Source organism: Henckelia pumila, chromosome 1 (genome assembly GCF_033568475.1).
Source record: "Henckelia pumila isolate YLH828 chromosome 1, ASM3356847v2, whole genome shotgun sequence".
Lineage (NCBI taxonomy): Eukaryota > Viridiplantae > Streptophyta > Magnoliopsida > Lamiales > Gesneriaceae > Henckelia > Henckelia pumila.
The window spans coordinates 98,369,244-98,387,298 of NC_133120.1; the positions used below are offsets into that span (position 1 = coordinate 98,369,244).

The window sequence follows — 18,055 nt, forward strand, 5'->3', positions numbered from 1 at the left end:
TACCATGGTTAATCCGGCTGATATATTGACAAAAACAGTACCAGGGAGCAAACTCAATCATGCATTGGGTATGCTCAACATGATGGAGTAATTGTAACTTCATGTTTATGGGATCTCAGCTGGATTCATTATGTGTGCAACAAATTAAGTCAAAGGTGGAGATTTGTGAAGACTTGAGTTGACTTTTATTAGTTGCAAATCAACGGCTCAGATTCATCATTTAACTGAATATTGATCCAATGGCTGGAGTTGGTCATTAGGTTAGTTACAGGGATGTAAATCCGTTTTATGGGCTGAGAGATCGGGTTTGGGGCTGACTTCTTGATTAAAAGGAACAAGTTCATATTTTCTCTCGTCTCTCTGAAATCGTATTCCCAAATAGAAAGGAGAACAAAAGATTGCTCATCTGGGAACAAGATTGATCTTCGAAGATATCTCTTGACAGAGATGAAACCATCAAGATCAGAGTCTATCAAAGTGTTTTCCAGTTCTTTTTTCTTTTGTTCCCAGTTTTTCTGTTGATTAATGTGTTGTACACGGAAGGGGAATTGAAACGATTGTGGGCACTGATCGTATTATAGTGAATTCATATGGGTGAATCCCAGAACCTTGGATGTAGGATTGGTTGATAATCCGAACCAAGTAAATTCCGTGTGTTCTTATCTGCTTTGTTCGTTCCTTCTTAGTTTCGAATAGATTCTTGTTCTTGGTTGCTGATTGTGTGCTTGGTAGATTTATTGGTGTGGGTCTAATACCAACAAGCTAGCCTGTCAAAACTGATCATAGAAGTTGAAGGTAGAAAGCAAGTAAAATTTAGAGATCTATGACTTCACAGAGATGGCGACCCGCCTCCATTTTCATTACCCTCGCAAACCTTTTAGCTCTCGGCGCAGCGAAATCTTATTGCATAGACAACAGCAATTACACCTATAACCCCATTTTTAGCTCGTACAAGGCTAATATGGAAACACTCTTATCCTCCCTTGCATCAAACGTAGATATCAATGGATTCTACAACGCCTCCGCGGGGCAGGGACCGGATACCGTCTATGCGGCAGCGCTGTGCAGAGGGGACATACAGCAAGAAGAATGCCGTAGCTGTATCCAAAATGCCACTGCTGAATTAGTAAACGAGTGTCAAAATTACAAGCAAGCCGTGCAGTGGAATGAGCTCTGCACGGTGCGGTACTCTAATGAATCCATCTACGGGATACTGAAGACTTCTCCTGGGTGGGTCTGGTGGAGTCTAACGAACGCCTCGAGTCCTGAACAGTTTATGTCGGATGTTGTTAGACTAGAGGACGATCTTCTCGTGCAAGCCGCTAATGGTGGTTCTCTGAGGAAAGTGGCAGCTGGGAATAAAAGCTCTGTAAATTTTCAGTTTATATTTTCCTTGGTTCAGTGTACCCCTGATTTGTCTCGGGACAATTGCATTAGTTGTTTAATTGGGGCTGCTTCCGATATTCCCATAAATTGCAACAATTCCATAAGGTGTATGATAGTATTCCCTAGCTGCAATCTTCGTTATCATGAAGTGCCGTTTTACAACGAAACCAGGCTTCATGAATTACAGGCGCTTGCTACGCTGCCACCACCACCACCACCACAACTGTCACCACCACCACCACCACTGCAACCAGGTCAGCGACAGCCGCCACCATCACTGTCACCGCCACCGCCACCAGGTTTCTCACAACAGCCCCCACCGACAGGTAAGAGATGATAATATGGATTTTTTTCTCCAATTAGCTAGCTAGGTAGTGCTTCGATATTCTTAATTAAAAAAGATTTTTCACGAACTTTTGCTTAAAATTTTTGAAAATTTGGTAACTTTATGTCTTCTTTGGTTTTGGTCCGATAAGTTTTCAATTTATTCTTCTAATGCTATAACTGTTGAATTTTTCTATTTGGAATGTTCATTTTTCTGTCACAAAATATGGATTAGATGGTGGCTAAAGCTAATTAAAGTTGTAAAATATTTGTCGATTTCCTGATTTTGGAAGAAAAATCAATTTATTTGAACAAATCTAACAAACTTTACAAGTTTTATTCATAACATCATAGGGGAAATGAAAAATATGCAAGTTATGAGAACAAAAATGTATTTTCTCTCTTTTAATTATTTTGTTAGAATTTATCAAACTCATGAATTTCCTATACAAATTTTATTAGAATTCTTCTTGATCAGCTTACCCACGTAATTCAAATGTATAACCATTTGTAATAGGGAAAATAAATTTTTTGGTCCAGTAAGTTTATCTCTTTTGGATTTTGGTCCATTAACTTTTTCGATGTGGATTTTGGTACACTAACTTTGCATTTTCATTGTTTTTTGGTCCAATTGCATACGTGTCAGTTTTTTTATTGGTCCACGTCATCATTTTGGACCAATCAAAAGTTGACACGTATGCAGTTGGACCAAAAAACACTGAAGATGCAAACTTAGTGTACCAAAACACACATTGAAAAAGTTAATGGATCAAAACCAAAACATGGACAAGTTAATGGACCAAAAAATTTATTTTCCCTTTGTAATAATAACAAAAAAATTTAACGTATACAATTAAGTACATGATTTAAATATATTTCTTCCACACTAGCTAAATGTCAAATAAAAGAACTAATAAGATACTTGTCATAACCAATTATATCTAAATATAGAAAGAAAGAAATAATTAAAGGGTGAAGTTACCAATCTTTTGAGATACTCACATATATCATTTGAGCTCTTTTGAGATTTACAGAGTTCTTAAATATAGCGTAAAGTATTTATTAATTTTTCAAATTATTTATTTAAAATAAATCTTAAATAACCATGCAATAAACTCACATAATATATAATTTGGTTATCTATACCTATCAAATACTTTTAGATAACTAATGCGACGAATCCCCATAATAGTAATAGATAACTAACATATAATCCATGAAATGAAAATTTACAATGAATGCATGATTCATGCATCAAACTCGTGAGACGGGTCAAACTCATTCATATCAAACTCAGTAACTCACATATATTTCAAATAAATTAAAGCTACTTATGGAATAAAAGGTAATACATTGCATGCATGAGTGGTTCAATAAGAAGATTCTTCTCACAAAATTTACCGGTGAGACCGTATCACAAGACTAGTTTTTATTATTCTTGAAATAATATGTCTACTATCTATAATAGTTGAGAGACCGTGATGATGTGAGAAAACCATCTTTTCTTCCAATTTTACCCTTTTTATAATTAATTTTATATTTTATATTTTTTTTATATTTTATTCATCTCTTATATTCGACGTGTCTCATAAAACCATTCCACATTTTCTCTCTTAATTTCTACTCAACACATTTTTTCTTCTCAAAAGTTCCACCAGGTAAGTTTATGAATATCGTTCTCTCGGTGCATATATTTGTGGTCTACGATTATATTATACACACGGTGCGTGTGCTTTAGTGGCTAGTATAATATAAACGATTTGGCATAGGAAAATATTAATTCTTCCGTGAGATTAATTTTGTAGGGAAGAAAGATGGAAACACTCGAACTGTGATAATAGCTTCTGTTTCAGTTGGTGTGGGTCTAATAGTAGCTGTATTTGCTACCATCTTGCTGATAAAGAGAGCTAAAAGGAAGCCAAAACAAGAACTTGATCAGTGTAATTTTGAAACGACCCAAACATACTAAAATAATATATGCAAAAATTTTTATTTTTATTTTTTAAAATAATACTAAGTAAAATAGATGTACATACATGCTCATATATATATGCACAAAATAAACAGATTTAAAAATAACATAAATAAAATGCAACATTCTTACTTAAATAACTGAGTCAAACTTAAATAGAATACTGCCAAACAATCCACTTAAAAGTTTGCATGCAATAAAAATTATTTAATAAAAATAGTACTAAAATTCACCACTGACAAACATAAAAGAAACAGAGTTTTTAAAAATTCTTAAAAATATCCATAAAGACTCAGCCGGTGGTCACGGGGGATCACTGCATGTCCGCTCATACGTCCTCACCACCGGTAGGAACTACATCTTCCTCTACGTACTCACCTGCACCATATAAGTGTAGTGAGCCTAGAGGCCCAACATGCTAACATAACAAGGGTTTAAAATAATTTAAATCACTGAAATACTAATACATAACATATACATGAATGAGCATGCTTAAAAATCATGAATCATGACTGAAAATCTTGCTTAAACTTTGTAAGGCCCGAAAATATTAAATTATTAATTATGAGATTTGAGAATTAAATTCCATATTATGGGCTAATATTGATTTGAGAAGTTATGGAAATGATAGATTTAATTTCCGAGCTAAAAATATTTGATTTGAGAATTTACGAATTTTGAGAATTAAATTCCGAGAATCCTTAAATTAAAAGAATAAATATTCGATTTGAATATTTATGGAATTGAAGATTTAATTCCATGTTTCGGAAATTAAAGAAGATGAATTTGGAAGATATAACTCGATCAGGGACTGATTTGCACATACTGACATTTGAAGGGCTGAAGTGCAAATGGTCAGGATTATTTAATTAATCCGAATTTATTTAATTTTAATCCGAGTATATTTAATTTGGGAATATTTAGAGTTTTGATTTAAATTCTAATATTCTTAAATTATTTTGGATTGAAATTGAATTAAAACGAAGGCTGAAGACTGAATTGCAATTTATGAAGTTTCAGGGGCTAATTTGCAATTTTGGCTAAAGCTATCCAATTTTAATCAATTATCAACAAAGATACGTGGATGAACAGGAGCACATTCAGAATTGAGAGCAAAGGTTCGAACAGGGAGCCGAGTTTCTTCCCTTTCCTTTTGATGTTGCGGTTTCGAATTGCCGTAACTTTTGATTCGTGCGTCCGATTTCGATTCCGAAAGATGTTCTGGAATCCTTGAGACAAGTACTTCAATTTGATGTAAGTATTTGATCCTTTCGATGTGTTTTGAAGATCGATATATGGCAGAGATCAGTACTTTGAGTTTTGATTTTGTTCTTGACGTGTTGTATCGTTTATTTTCGAAACCGGATCGAATATGGATGAATGAATAAACTTGTTATGATGTCCAGCTGATATTGATATGTTTAGCTACTGATATGAAGATTCGAATGATGTAGTATTGATTTGGAATGGACGTATGAATTGGATTGAGGTTAAATAAGTTCGAAATGAATTCGATACCGTAACGATTCCCGATTTACAATCGCTACGATGCTCGGTTATGTTTTGAAGCCATATTGATAGTCTAAGATTGAGCCAATGATCTTGGGATTGTATACTGATTTTGTTAGATGCAATCTTTATATTTCAGACATGCTAGGAGCTCAAGCAACTCAAGAAGTCGAATTGTGAACCGAGGAAGTTCGCTTGAGGTTTGAAATGATTTGATTGAAGATGTGCTGATGATTTCGACCCTATTCTGAAAGGAATGAATTGAACAAAGATTGATGTGCATGTTTTGAGGTTGAAGAATTCAGAACAGACGAAATACGAAGGTAAAAGTGGACTACTATTTGATTGGGACTACAACTCGAGATGGTTTGTATCGAGTTCCCCTAAATCACATATTTGTTTGCTTAATTGTTCTTATGTGTTTTCATTTGAGTTGTTGAATAAGTTTTTGATGTTATGAATGTCTTGATGATGATATATGTTGCATTCATCTTGAAGACTTATTCCTTGATTTTGAAATGAACGGAAACGTTCGAATAGACGATTTGAGTAATCGTATATGTATGGCCTGGGTGGTTGTTTTAGCCTAGCGTCTGAATTGCATATATGATTGCTTCAAAGTCTAGAAAAGAAAGATAAGTAACCCCACATCGAGCGGGAGAGTCGGTGGATTAGTTATGATATCTACTTCTTGGGATCCCAACCGACGAATGAAGAGATGAACCTTGTTTTTTAAAACATGCATTGTATTACTTTTATATCATGATCTTGATATATGTTTGATATGCATGTTTAGTTGCTTTTACTGGGAAATATATTTCTCACCGGAGTTATCCGGCTATTGTTATGTTGTATGTGTCATGGCAATAGGAGGGAATGGAGCAGAACAAAGGCAATCTTGAAGAACAAGGGTTGAAGAGATATAGCGTGATGATCCGAGTTAGATGGTTGAGTGAGCTGTCATGATGTGGAGTTGAGCTTTAAACATGATCTTGTTATAGCTACTTGTTTCACAACTTGTAGATGATCTAGTTGTTATCTTGTTGTTGTATTTAGGATTTGATAGATATTTAAATCCTTTGAAACAACATGGTGTAGCTTGATCTTGAATGAATAACATTGCTTCTTGCATGATTATGAGCCTTATGGTTATGTTTTAAGGCTTTGTTATGATTCATTTCTATTAATGTGATCATGTTAGAATGCATGATAGCTTATGATATTGAAAAAGCTTTGCATGAACTTATATTAGATGATAATTGCATGATAGAACCTATTTGACAGCAGCTGAGCCCCTTCGTTCTGTTTCTGGTGCAGTGGCCTGCGCACGGGCGAGCTACTGCTCGCGCGCGCGCAAGCCAGCCCATGGAGCCTCGGGCTCGTTGAACTGCGCCCGCGCGTGCGCAGGGCAATCAATTTTAAATTTTTTTTTTTTTTTACTCTTTTGTTTAGACTTTGTTTCTTGTCTAATATTGGACATTTGATTAAATGAGAGATTAGAACTCGGGTCGTCACAACAGGTGGTATCAAAGCGTAAGTTCTTGGACTGAGATAGAAGCTGAGCGGGGTAGATTAAATCACATGCATGAATTGTATTGCATGATTATGCATTACTTGATTTGATAATTCGATGAGTTGATAAATTGCATGTGAGCATGATCTATATTTGAAATTCAATTGCCTGATTTACTGATTTGTAAATTTTTGAAATTTTTACCGTTTTGTTATAAGATTTTTACCGGGTGATGTAAGCACCCATAATTGAATAGAACAGTGTTCTTTGGGTGACGTAAGCACCCCAGACTGACAGAATCATATGGCCAGACTGAATAGAATGTTATGGTCAGATTGAACAGAACAGAACGGTATTGCTCAGCTGAACGAAGTATCTCTAATTGAACAGAACGGAGTATCTGCAAATGAATAGATGATGTTGTAGGTAATAGTTGGTTTGAAGAACTTGAGTAGTTGTTCAAATATCGGAAATATTCAGATGAATATCGGATCAGAGTGATTGAATACCAACTTCGAAACCTAGCAACCAGCTGGTGGATTTTGATAAAGAAATGATAAGAAGGCAGAGGTATGTTTATTGTTGGTAAGTTCTTAGAGCAGTATTTTGTTTATAGTTCTTTGCCACAACAGATAGAAATGATGAGAAAGAAAAATATACCCTGTAGAAGTTGAATCTTTTGAATTTGAGGAATGCCTTATTAGAATTTTCCAAGTCTTTGAATTGTAAATGATGAAAAGCTCAAGATTGAGTGAATTATTTAATGGTTTGAATCCGCAGATTATGTCTGAATAAATGTTGACGACTGAAACATTTTTTTTAAAAACATAGACCTGTCTAAAAGAATAGAAGTTGAATGATGAGTTAGGAGAATGAAATTGTAGACATGAAAGAGTATGTGAGATACTCACAACTCTATCTACAATTTTTGTTTTAGAACAGATATGAGGTGAATGATATGAGAAGAAATCTCTAACTCTAGCGAATCGAGATGAATTAGTCTGATTCTGAATGCAGAGTATATTAGAAATTATTACACTCTTTATGGAGGAAGATATCCGAACAAACAGTGTAAGGACAAGTCAAACAGATGTGCAAAAATTTATTCAATTAATAAATTCCAGAAGTATACAGAGGATCAGAATGAAATTGCACCTGAGAATGAAATTTCAGGTAACAGATTTATTTTGTTTTGACCTGTTTATTATTGGTGCAATAGATATATGATAGCTGAAAGCTTATTATATGATTACCTATGTATCAGAAAAGAGATTTTGTGAATTGAACTGAAGATTAGAACTATTGCTTTGATGAACTGAAACTGAACATGATATTGTTCATGTAAGAATTTACCTAAGTACTGATTAGTGATAATTGCAGATTATTGAATCACTGGATTTTGTGAATTAACCAATCAGTATGATGATCAGAAGCGATAAAATTAGATCAACAAGAACATAGTGTGCATATGAATATGATGATATGATATAGAATCTCGAATTAAGATTCTGTGATTTTGGTTTGATATATAATGTTTGATTACAGAAATATTCCAAAATCAGTATATTCGATGCACGAAATATGTTCAAGATCTAAATCAGCATTGATAGGTATGCCAATGAATAGAGATTACAGATATGTTTCAGTAAGATTTTTGACTTTAGTTTAAGTTGTGAACTAGAATTCAATATTGAAGTGATGAATTGAAGAATTTATGAATTACCGACTTGATGAGATTATGAATTATATATTAATCTTGAGGTTTAGAAGATAAATGATGATATGACAATTGGTTACAGATGAGTCTTTTCTTTGATTATGCTGAATCGATTACATCAACTGGAGATATAATTCTTGAATGATTTAATATTGATTGGCTCTCATGGCACATTGCTTTCGTTTAGAGCCTGTGTTGATTTACTCATTCTGAGTTATGTGATGCAAGTGAGTTGTTTTCACTTTGCAGAGTTTGTTATCCAGAAGATTTGATTTTGGATGACCTTGATTGAGGGATTTTCTCAATCTTGATTTATTTCTTTTGATTTTGAGAATTATTGATCCTTTGATGATATTTCAGCGTATTTTAAGATAATGGCTCGTAACTGATAGGAGAATTTGAATATGATCCATGATTTTTGGGTTAGATGATATGATTTGTCGGTATTTGGAGATAGGAATAAGGAATAAAATAGGCATCCGATGAATTGATTTCAGATTTCTGTGTATTCTGATTTGAATATTCAGATGAATATAACACCAATCTGAATGATTTTTCGATTGGAAGTAAGGCAAAATTGTTCAGAAGATGAAAGCAACACAAAAAGTAAACTGAAGTAATTAGAATTCAGTACAGAATGCCAGATTGAGATATGAATTGAAGCCTCAGATCCGAATGAATGAATTATATTATGATTGATTATTTGATTGTGCCTGATATTTCCGAAAAGAGATATCAAAATTTGAAAATTGCATAACAATGAATTCAATATTCATTCAATAATTGTTTTATCAGAAGATAAAGCAAATAGTAGTAACAGAATTAGTACGTTTGTGAAGTTAAACATACAGAGATTTTCTGATGAAGTTGAAAATCGTTGATCAGATGAGTTCAATGTTAGTTTGGAAACTCCAAACATTGAACCAAGATTATACTTTGAAAGAATATTTTAAAAAAAAAACTACCGTGATGAAACAATATAGATGAGGTAAACAGGTGATAGTTATGAACTGATTCATGAACATTACTGTATACGATGATCTGTCTGTATGAACAAGTCACTGAATTATGATTAAATTCGTTGCAAGATGAACAGTAAGCCAGGAAATAATGTTTCAGATTGAAACATTGGGTTTACTATTACATTGTAATACAGAAGATCCGAAGACTTTGAGTACTTTTTGAGGAAAAGGTACAATATATTATCCTTGAATGGGAAGAATAGTCAGAGATGATGAATCGAATTTGTGAGAATGAATTTTTATCTGATATGATACCGATTATCAATAGTTCTGAATACTTTGAAATCTGTGACTACAACATATTATATTCTGATTAATTGATAGTCCGAATAGACTAATCAGAATTTGGCAGAATACTCTATATGAGATGTGACGAACAGCTATCCATTCAGATCCGGGAAGAAGATAGAGATATGATGAAAGTACAGAAATGATTAAAATCTATTGTCCGAATTAAGACTTTAGATTTATTTGACAGAATGTGGCATCGATTGATTGACTGATATTCTGAGAGTTGAATTCGATTGATGGATTATCTGAGTCGATTTTCCAAATATTGAGAATATTCTCAGAACTTTAATACCTGATTCGGTATTATTTGATTTGATATGTTGCCACTTGAGGATTCTAATTCCTGTAATAGCTATTGAGCCGATTTTGAGATAATGATATGATAATATGATGAAAAGAACTCCGATTTCTTGTGTTGTAAATGATATTACTGAGGTATATGATATCAGATCAGACATGATTTGTCGATATCCGATCGGAGTTGATTCGAGATACACAACGAATTTTACGATGAATCTGTATGAAATGAAAACGGAAAAGAAGAACCAGAATTAGTAATTGAATGATAGATATAACTTTGGAAGCTGAAACGGATTAGTTAAGCGACAAAGTTATTTTTGAAACATCATTCAATTCAGAGTAGAGAAAAAACAGAATTTAATCTACAGATTCAGAATATGAAGTTGAATATTGAATTTTATTGAATAAGATATCAGATGGAATTGACGATGGAAAAGATTTATTCTTTCCAGCTTGATACAATGAAGCTGACTTGTTTCTCGTATCTAAATTAAGGAAGTATTGATAGATTCCTTCTGTGTACTTGAATCAGACAAGAGGAGTACAACTGAATAGATTAGAGTTGAATGATTAAAGTGAAAATAACTTCAAATAATCATTCAGTCTATTAGACTTGATAGTTGGCTTGACTACGATTTCGAGGACGAAATCATTTCTTAGAGGGGAGGAATTGTAAGGCCCGGAAATATTAAATTATTAATTATGGGATTTGAGAATTAAATTCCATATTATGGGCTAATATTGATTTGAGAAGTTATGGAAATGATAGATTTAATTTCCGAGCTAAAAATATTTGATTTTAGAATTTACGAATTTTGAGAATTAAATTCCGAGAATCCTTAAATTAAAAGAATAAATATTCGATTTGAATATTTATGGAATTGAAGATTTAATTCCATGTTTCGGAAATTAAAGAAGATGAATTTGGAAGATATAACTCGATCAGGGACTGATTTGCACATACTGACATTTGAAGGGCTGAAGTGCAAATGGTCAGGATTATTTAATTAATCCGAATTTATTTAATTTTAATCCGAGTATATTTAATTTGGGAATATTTAGAGTTTTGATTTAAATTCTAATATTCTTAAATTATTTTGCATTGAAATTGAATTAAAACGAAGGCTGAAGACTGAATTGCAATTTATGAAGTTTCAGGGGCTAATTTGCAATTTTGGCTAAAGCTATCCAATTTTAATCAATTATCAGCAAAGATACGTGGATGAACAGGAGCACATTCAGAATTGAGAGCAAAGGTTCGAACAGGGAGCCGAGTTTCTTCCCTTTCCTTTTGATGTTGCGGTTTCGAATTGCCGTAACTTTTGATTCGTGCGTCCGATTTCGATTCCGAAAGATGTTCTGGAATCCTTGAGACAAGTACTTCGATTTGATGTAAGTATTTGATCCTTTCGATATGTTTTGAAGATCGATATATGGCAGAGATCAGTACTTTGAGTTTTGATTTTGTTCTTGACGTGTTGTATCGTTTATTTTCGAAACCGGATCGAATATGGATGAATGAATAAACTTGTTATGATGTCCAGCTGATATTGATATGTTTAGCTACTGATATGAAGATTCGAATGATGTAGTATTGATTTGGAATGGACGTATGAATTGGATTGAGGTTAAATAAGTTCGAAATGAATTCGATACCGTAACGATTCCCGATTTACAATCGCTACGATGCTCGGTTATGTTTTGAAGCCATATTGATAGTCTAAGATTGAGCCAATGATCTTGGGATTGTATACTGATTTTGTTAGATGCAATCTTTATATTTCAGACATGCTAGGAGCTCAAGCAACTCAAGAAGTCGAATTGTGAACCGAGGAAGTTCGCTTGAGGTTTGAAATGATTTGATTGAAGATGTGCTGATGATTTCGACCCTATTCTGAAAGGAATGAATTGAACAAAGATTGATGTGCATGTTTTGAGGTTGAAGAATTCAGAACAGACGAAATACGAAGGTAAAAGTGGACTACTATTTGATTGGGACTACAACTCGAGATGGTTTGTATCGAGTTCCCCTAAATCACATATTTGTTTGCTTAATTGTTCTTATGTGTTTTCATTTGAGTTGTTGAATAAGTTTTTGATGTTATGAATGCCTTGATGATGATATATGTTGCATTCATCTTGAAGACTTATTCCTTGATTTTGAAATGAACGAAAACGTTCGAATAGACGATTTGAGTAATCGTATATGTATGGCCTGGGTGGTTGTTTTAGCCTAGCGTCTGAATTGCATATATGATTGCTTCAAAGTCTAGAGAAGAAAGATAAGTAACCCCACCTCGAGCGGGAGAGTCGGTGGATTAGTTATGATATCTACTTCTCGGGATCCCAACCGACGAATGAAGAGATGAACCTTGTTTTTTAAAACATGAATTGTATTACTTTTATATCTTGATCTTGATATATGTTTGATATGCATGTTTAGTTGCTTTTACTGGGAAATATATTTCTCACCGGAGTTATCCGGCTATTGTTATGTTGTATGTGTCATGGCAATAGGAGGGAATGGAGCAGAACAAAGGCAATATTGAAGAACAAGGGTTGAAGAGATATAGCGTGATGATCCGAGTTAGATGGTTGAGTGAGCTGTCATGATGTAGAGTTGAGCTTTAAACATGATCTTGTTATAGCTACTTGTTTCACAACTTGTAGATGATCTAGTTGTTATCTTGTTGTTGTATTTAGGATTTGATAGATGTTTAAATCCTTTGAAACAACATGGTGTAGCTTGATCTTGAATGAATAACATTACTTCTTGCATGATTATGAGCCTTATGGTTATGTTTTAAGGCTTTGTTATGATTCATTTCTATTAATGTGATCATGTTAGAATGTATGATAGCTTATGATATTGAAAAAGCTTTGCATGAACTTATATTAGATGATAATTGCATGATAGAACCTATTTGACAGCAGCTGAGCCCCTTCGTTCTGTTTCTGGTGCAGTGGCCTGCGCACGGGCGAGCTACTGCTCGCGCGCGCGCAAGCCAGTCCATGGAGCCTCGGGCTCGTTGAACTGCGCCCGCGCGAGGGGTGATGCCCGCGCGTGCGCAGGGCAATCAATTTAAAAAAAAAAAAAATTTTTTTTTTTTTTACTCTTTTGTTTAGACATTGTTTCTTGTCTAATATTGGACATTTGATTAAATGAGAGATTAGAACTCGGGTCGTCACAAACTTGATCTTATATATAATCATATATTACATACATAAACATTGTTGAGCATAACATTTTCTAACATCGCATGGTCATATCCATAGTGTAACCTTAAACTTAAAAGTTCGACTGATCAGTCTCTTAGAACCAATGTACGCGGTGGTGACGAATCACCTCTTACTTGTAGTAAACTACCCTTAAATTGACAGTAAACTGCCCTTAACATGTGGGGACTGGTCCCCCTTAAATTATCACACTACTTCAACTTCCAACATAAAATTATTTTCTAGCTCAACCTTAAACATTAAATCATGCCATAAAATTATTTCATGAATGCATGCACTGAAAATATGTTCGTAATATATATTTAATTAATTTTTCATAATATAATATACTTATACTTAAAATAGACTTTATGCATAAAAATAATTAAATATATATCCCGGACTTATTTATTTTTCATGGGTTGGTCCAGACTGCTGGTCACTCACTCTAAGCCCATTAAACTTAAATAAAAGCCCAATAATCATATCTTAGCCCAAATAACTTAATTAAACTTAATTGGTCCTAAATAAAAATATTTAAGCCCATTAACTTAATTAAGCCCAATAAAATTCTAGACTGGCCCAAAAATTCTCATGGGCTCCCAAGCTCATAAAATCATTGTGCTAACTTAAATAAATTATTTAAAGCCCAAATAAAATTATTTGGAGGCCCAAATAATTTTCTAACTAATTAATAAAAGCCCAAAACCAATTAATCTCTTAATTAATTAAAAATTAAAATACTCGAGCCCGGCCTACCTAACCCGGACCCGGACTTACTTGACCCGACCCTAAACTCTACTGACCCGACCCTGATCCCAAGACCCGACCCAGCACCCAGCCCCAGCCCAAAACCCGTACCCCCCCTCCCTACTCACTTCGGTTGCGCGAGCAGCAGCCCTTTCAGGGCTGCTGCCGCCTTGCTCCGGCCATGGCCGGCCGGAGTGCCGCCGGCAGGACCTTGGGAAGGTCCTGCCGGTCCTAACCTACCATGTCATGATCCCAGCCATGCCCCATACAGCAGGACCGAGCCCCTCTTCCAACAACCCTAAACTGTGCACCCCAAGATAACCAGCTGAGATGGCTTCGTTCCTAGCCCTTCCTGGTTCGATCCCACTGAGCCAAATGACTCCTAGGACCCTCACTCACACCCTTACACGACCAGCAGCAGTCTGGTCCCTCCCATGGCTGAAAAACGTGGCTATGTCCAAGCAAACAAGCAAAAACATGAATAAAAACATGACTAAACATGCATGCTTCAAATTTCCAAATTTTCTAACGTAAAAATCGTGGTGATTCTGATGAAAAGAGATTTAATAGCTTATATAGTGTAGAAGAAAATGAATCAAACATGCCTTTATAATTGTTTGAAGTAGGTTGATGCGTATAAGGGCTCCGGGACGACGAACGGACCAAAAACTCGATAAATCTTCAAAGAACGAGTTGATCGGCTATGGAGGACTATTTTTCTGAGATGGAGGCGTGAAGAGGGTTTGGAAGAAGGTGGGAGTCGGCTGATTAGGGTTAAGAGATAGGGTAGGTTTGTTTTAAATTTGATAAATAGAATTAAAATAGGATATTAACTAATTTAGAAATAAAATCATACCTAATTAAATATTTAAAACTCCATAATAACTTAATAATTCTGATAACACAACCCAAATCCCGAAATATAAATTTAAGGGATTTTTAAAATTTAATAAAAGTCATTAAAATGACTTATTTTGGCTAAAAATAAACCCTTAAATAAATATATAACTAAATACTAAATTTTTCTTGACAAAATACCTTAAAATATTATTTTAAGGCTCATAAAACTCATAAAATAATTTGGGTAGAAAGTTGTCATCTCGTCCGTCCACGGTCCCGTCTACGCTATAAAATAATTAAATTTCCATAATTCATGAAAATCACTAATTATGGGTTAAATGCTTAAAAATAACTTAAAACATGCACAAATAATTTCACATAAATATTTAACCCATAATCTAAAATTCTAAATAAATAAAATCCCTAATTATGAATGCGAATTTACGTACTAAAAATACTGGGTGTTACAAATTTATTAACGCATCTTAATTGCAATTTTCATTATTTAGCAGCAATTTCGCTAAATGTCATTAATTCCTTTTTCAATTAATTTGAATCTTCACGAGACATTAACATAGATGAATCGCTACAATATGATTTTTCTGAAATCAAAGACGCTACTAATAATTTCTCACTTGCTAGCAAGTTGGGACAAGGTGGATTTGGGGTCATTTATAAGGTAAACTTGAAACCTTGTGTTACGTTATTGATTAAAGTTGTGACATATAATAATCTTTATTAATTGTAATATTTATTAGGGAACACTTTCGAATGGACAAGACATTGCTGTTAAAAGACTGTCCTTGGATTTTGGGCAAGGTGACGTAGAATTCAAGAATGAAGTCTTACTAGTAGCCAAACTACAACACAAGAATCTTGTAAGACTCCTGGGTTTTTCCATGAAAGGGAAGGAAAGACTTCTCACTTATGAATTCGTTAAGAATAGAAGCCTCGACAAATTTTTATTCGGTAATATTTCAATGTCCTTTTCAATTCATAGTAAATATTTCATATTCTTCAAATTTATATGTACATGTATGTACTGCATGTAGACCCTGTCAAACAAAATGATTTATGCATGTATGTACTTGAGTATATTGCAGACCCTATCAAACAAAATGATTTGGATTGGGAGAACCGTTACAAGATCATATGGGGGATTTCCAAGGGACTTCTATATTTGCACGAAGAATCTCGAGTTAAAATAATTCATCGTGATCTCAAAGCTAGCAATATACTTTTAGATGGAGATATGAACCCAAAAATTGCCGACTTTGGCATGGCGAGGTTATTTGATGCCGATGAAACTCAAGCCAACACCAACAAAATTGTGGGAACATAGTAAGTGTTCTTTCGAAGTGACAGCCCCAAGTAGTATTATTGATTGGATTTTGGAATGAGCAACTTGTCTTGATCAAATTCTGGAGCTTAGACTGCTTAGCTAAGTTCTCAACAAGATTTAAGTTGCATAAGTATCATAAATAAGTTAAATTAAGTATTTGTGGAGACTTTTTTTCCCAGTTAAATATTACACAAATTTCAACATTTTTGATTTAGAAATTATCTTCTTCCTATGCAATGATTTTATTTAATACATATAGTTAGTGTTTGAAATAACTTTTCAGTTTTTTTTGTTAACAAAAGTTTAAATTTTTTTAAAATTTCAAAAAACTGAGAAGTCTAGAAGCTCCCTCAAATATTACCATTGGTTGCATGATTAAGCTTTGTAACTCTTCCTTGCTTCAATGTAACTACGTATACGTACTAACAACTTGGTTGTTGTAGTGGATATATGTCACCAGAATATGAAATGCACGGACAATTCTCTGCTAAGTCTGATGTATTTAGCATCGGTGTGCTGATCTTAGAAATCGTCAGTGGTCAACAAAATAGATCACTTAAAAACGGGGAGGATATGAAAGACCTCTTAAGTCTGGTAAGCAAGATGAATATTCATTATGATTGTAAACTTAAACCTGAGAATCCAAAATATTGTCTAGTTCGTTGATCATATTAGTGATCGACTGGGCGGATTTTTGCTTAATATCCTATGTTGAATTGTAGTTGCCCAGGTTTTCCATAAAGAGATTATTATTATTATTATTATTATTATATATTTCATATATATATATATATATATATATATATATATATATATATATAGGCATGGAAACAATGGAGCCAAGGAACAGCATAGGATATCATTGATCCAGTATTGAGGGTTGGTTCAAGTAACCTACGTGATATGTTCAGATGCATTCACATCGGTTTGCTTTGCGTGCAAGACAATCCTAGTGATAGACCAACAATGGCTTCAGTTGTTCTTATGCTTAGCAGCTCCAAAATATCTCTGTCGGCACCTTTCGAGCCAACATATACTACGAACTATGGCTATAACTCAAGAAATATTCCAAACCTTAGTGTGTATGGTTCAAAAGGATTTGATTCAAGTGGATCATCAGCCCTTAAAAGGTCAACTGATCTATATTCTGTTGAATCATTAAAAACCGACATGTCGATGGCTGGTTTTCGTCCAAGGTGATTACGAAGTATATGGTTCAATTAAGTTCATGGTGTTATATTGGATGTTATAATCATTGCTCTAGTTTGCTTACGTAAAAGGTTGTTTGAATAAGTGACGTTTTGCTCAATACAGTTGAAAAATCTTATTTTGGTATGTCCATGTCTTGTGTAATTAAATGCTAAATTTTCCAATTATTTTCTCGAACTGATCCCAAGCTTGATTCTTTGCTTATTGGGCGGATTTCGGCACCATTTACGTCTTATGGTTTCTTATTTGGGTAACACGATATTGTTGGGAGTAATTTTTACATTTCAAATATATATATAATATATATATACTAGAAAAGATGTACGTGCATTGCACGTGGGGAACATACGATGGAGTAATTAAAATTCGAAACTAAACTAAAACAAAAATTTCAATAAGATAATCTCACGAGTCAACTTTGTGGCATTGATTTCATAATTAGGTCACCCATAAAAAATATTAATTTTTATATCAAAAATATTTTTTTTCTTTATAAATATGAGCAAAATTAACGAATATCAAGGATAAATATCAATGAGACACTCTCACAAGAGACCTAAAATTAATTAAATCAATAAAAGGTCATAAAAACAGTATAAAATTTTACCAATTCAAGTTAATTACTCATATTAATCAATTTAGAAAAAAAATATGTGTTTTTAAT

The 18,055-nt window shown here is 33.8% G+C and overlaps 1 pseudogene; it reads left to right on the plus strand.

The window, feature by feature from the left end:
• The first annotated feature begins 405 nt into the window (after positions 1-405).
• Positions 406-17,382, plus strand: LOC140870265 (cysteine-rich receptor-like protein kinase 15; annotated as a pseudogene).
• Positions 17,383-18,055: the final 673 nt, after the last annotated feature.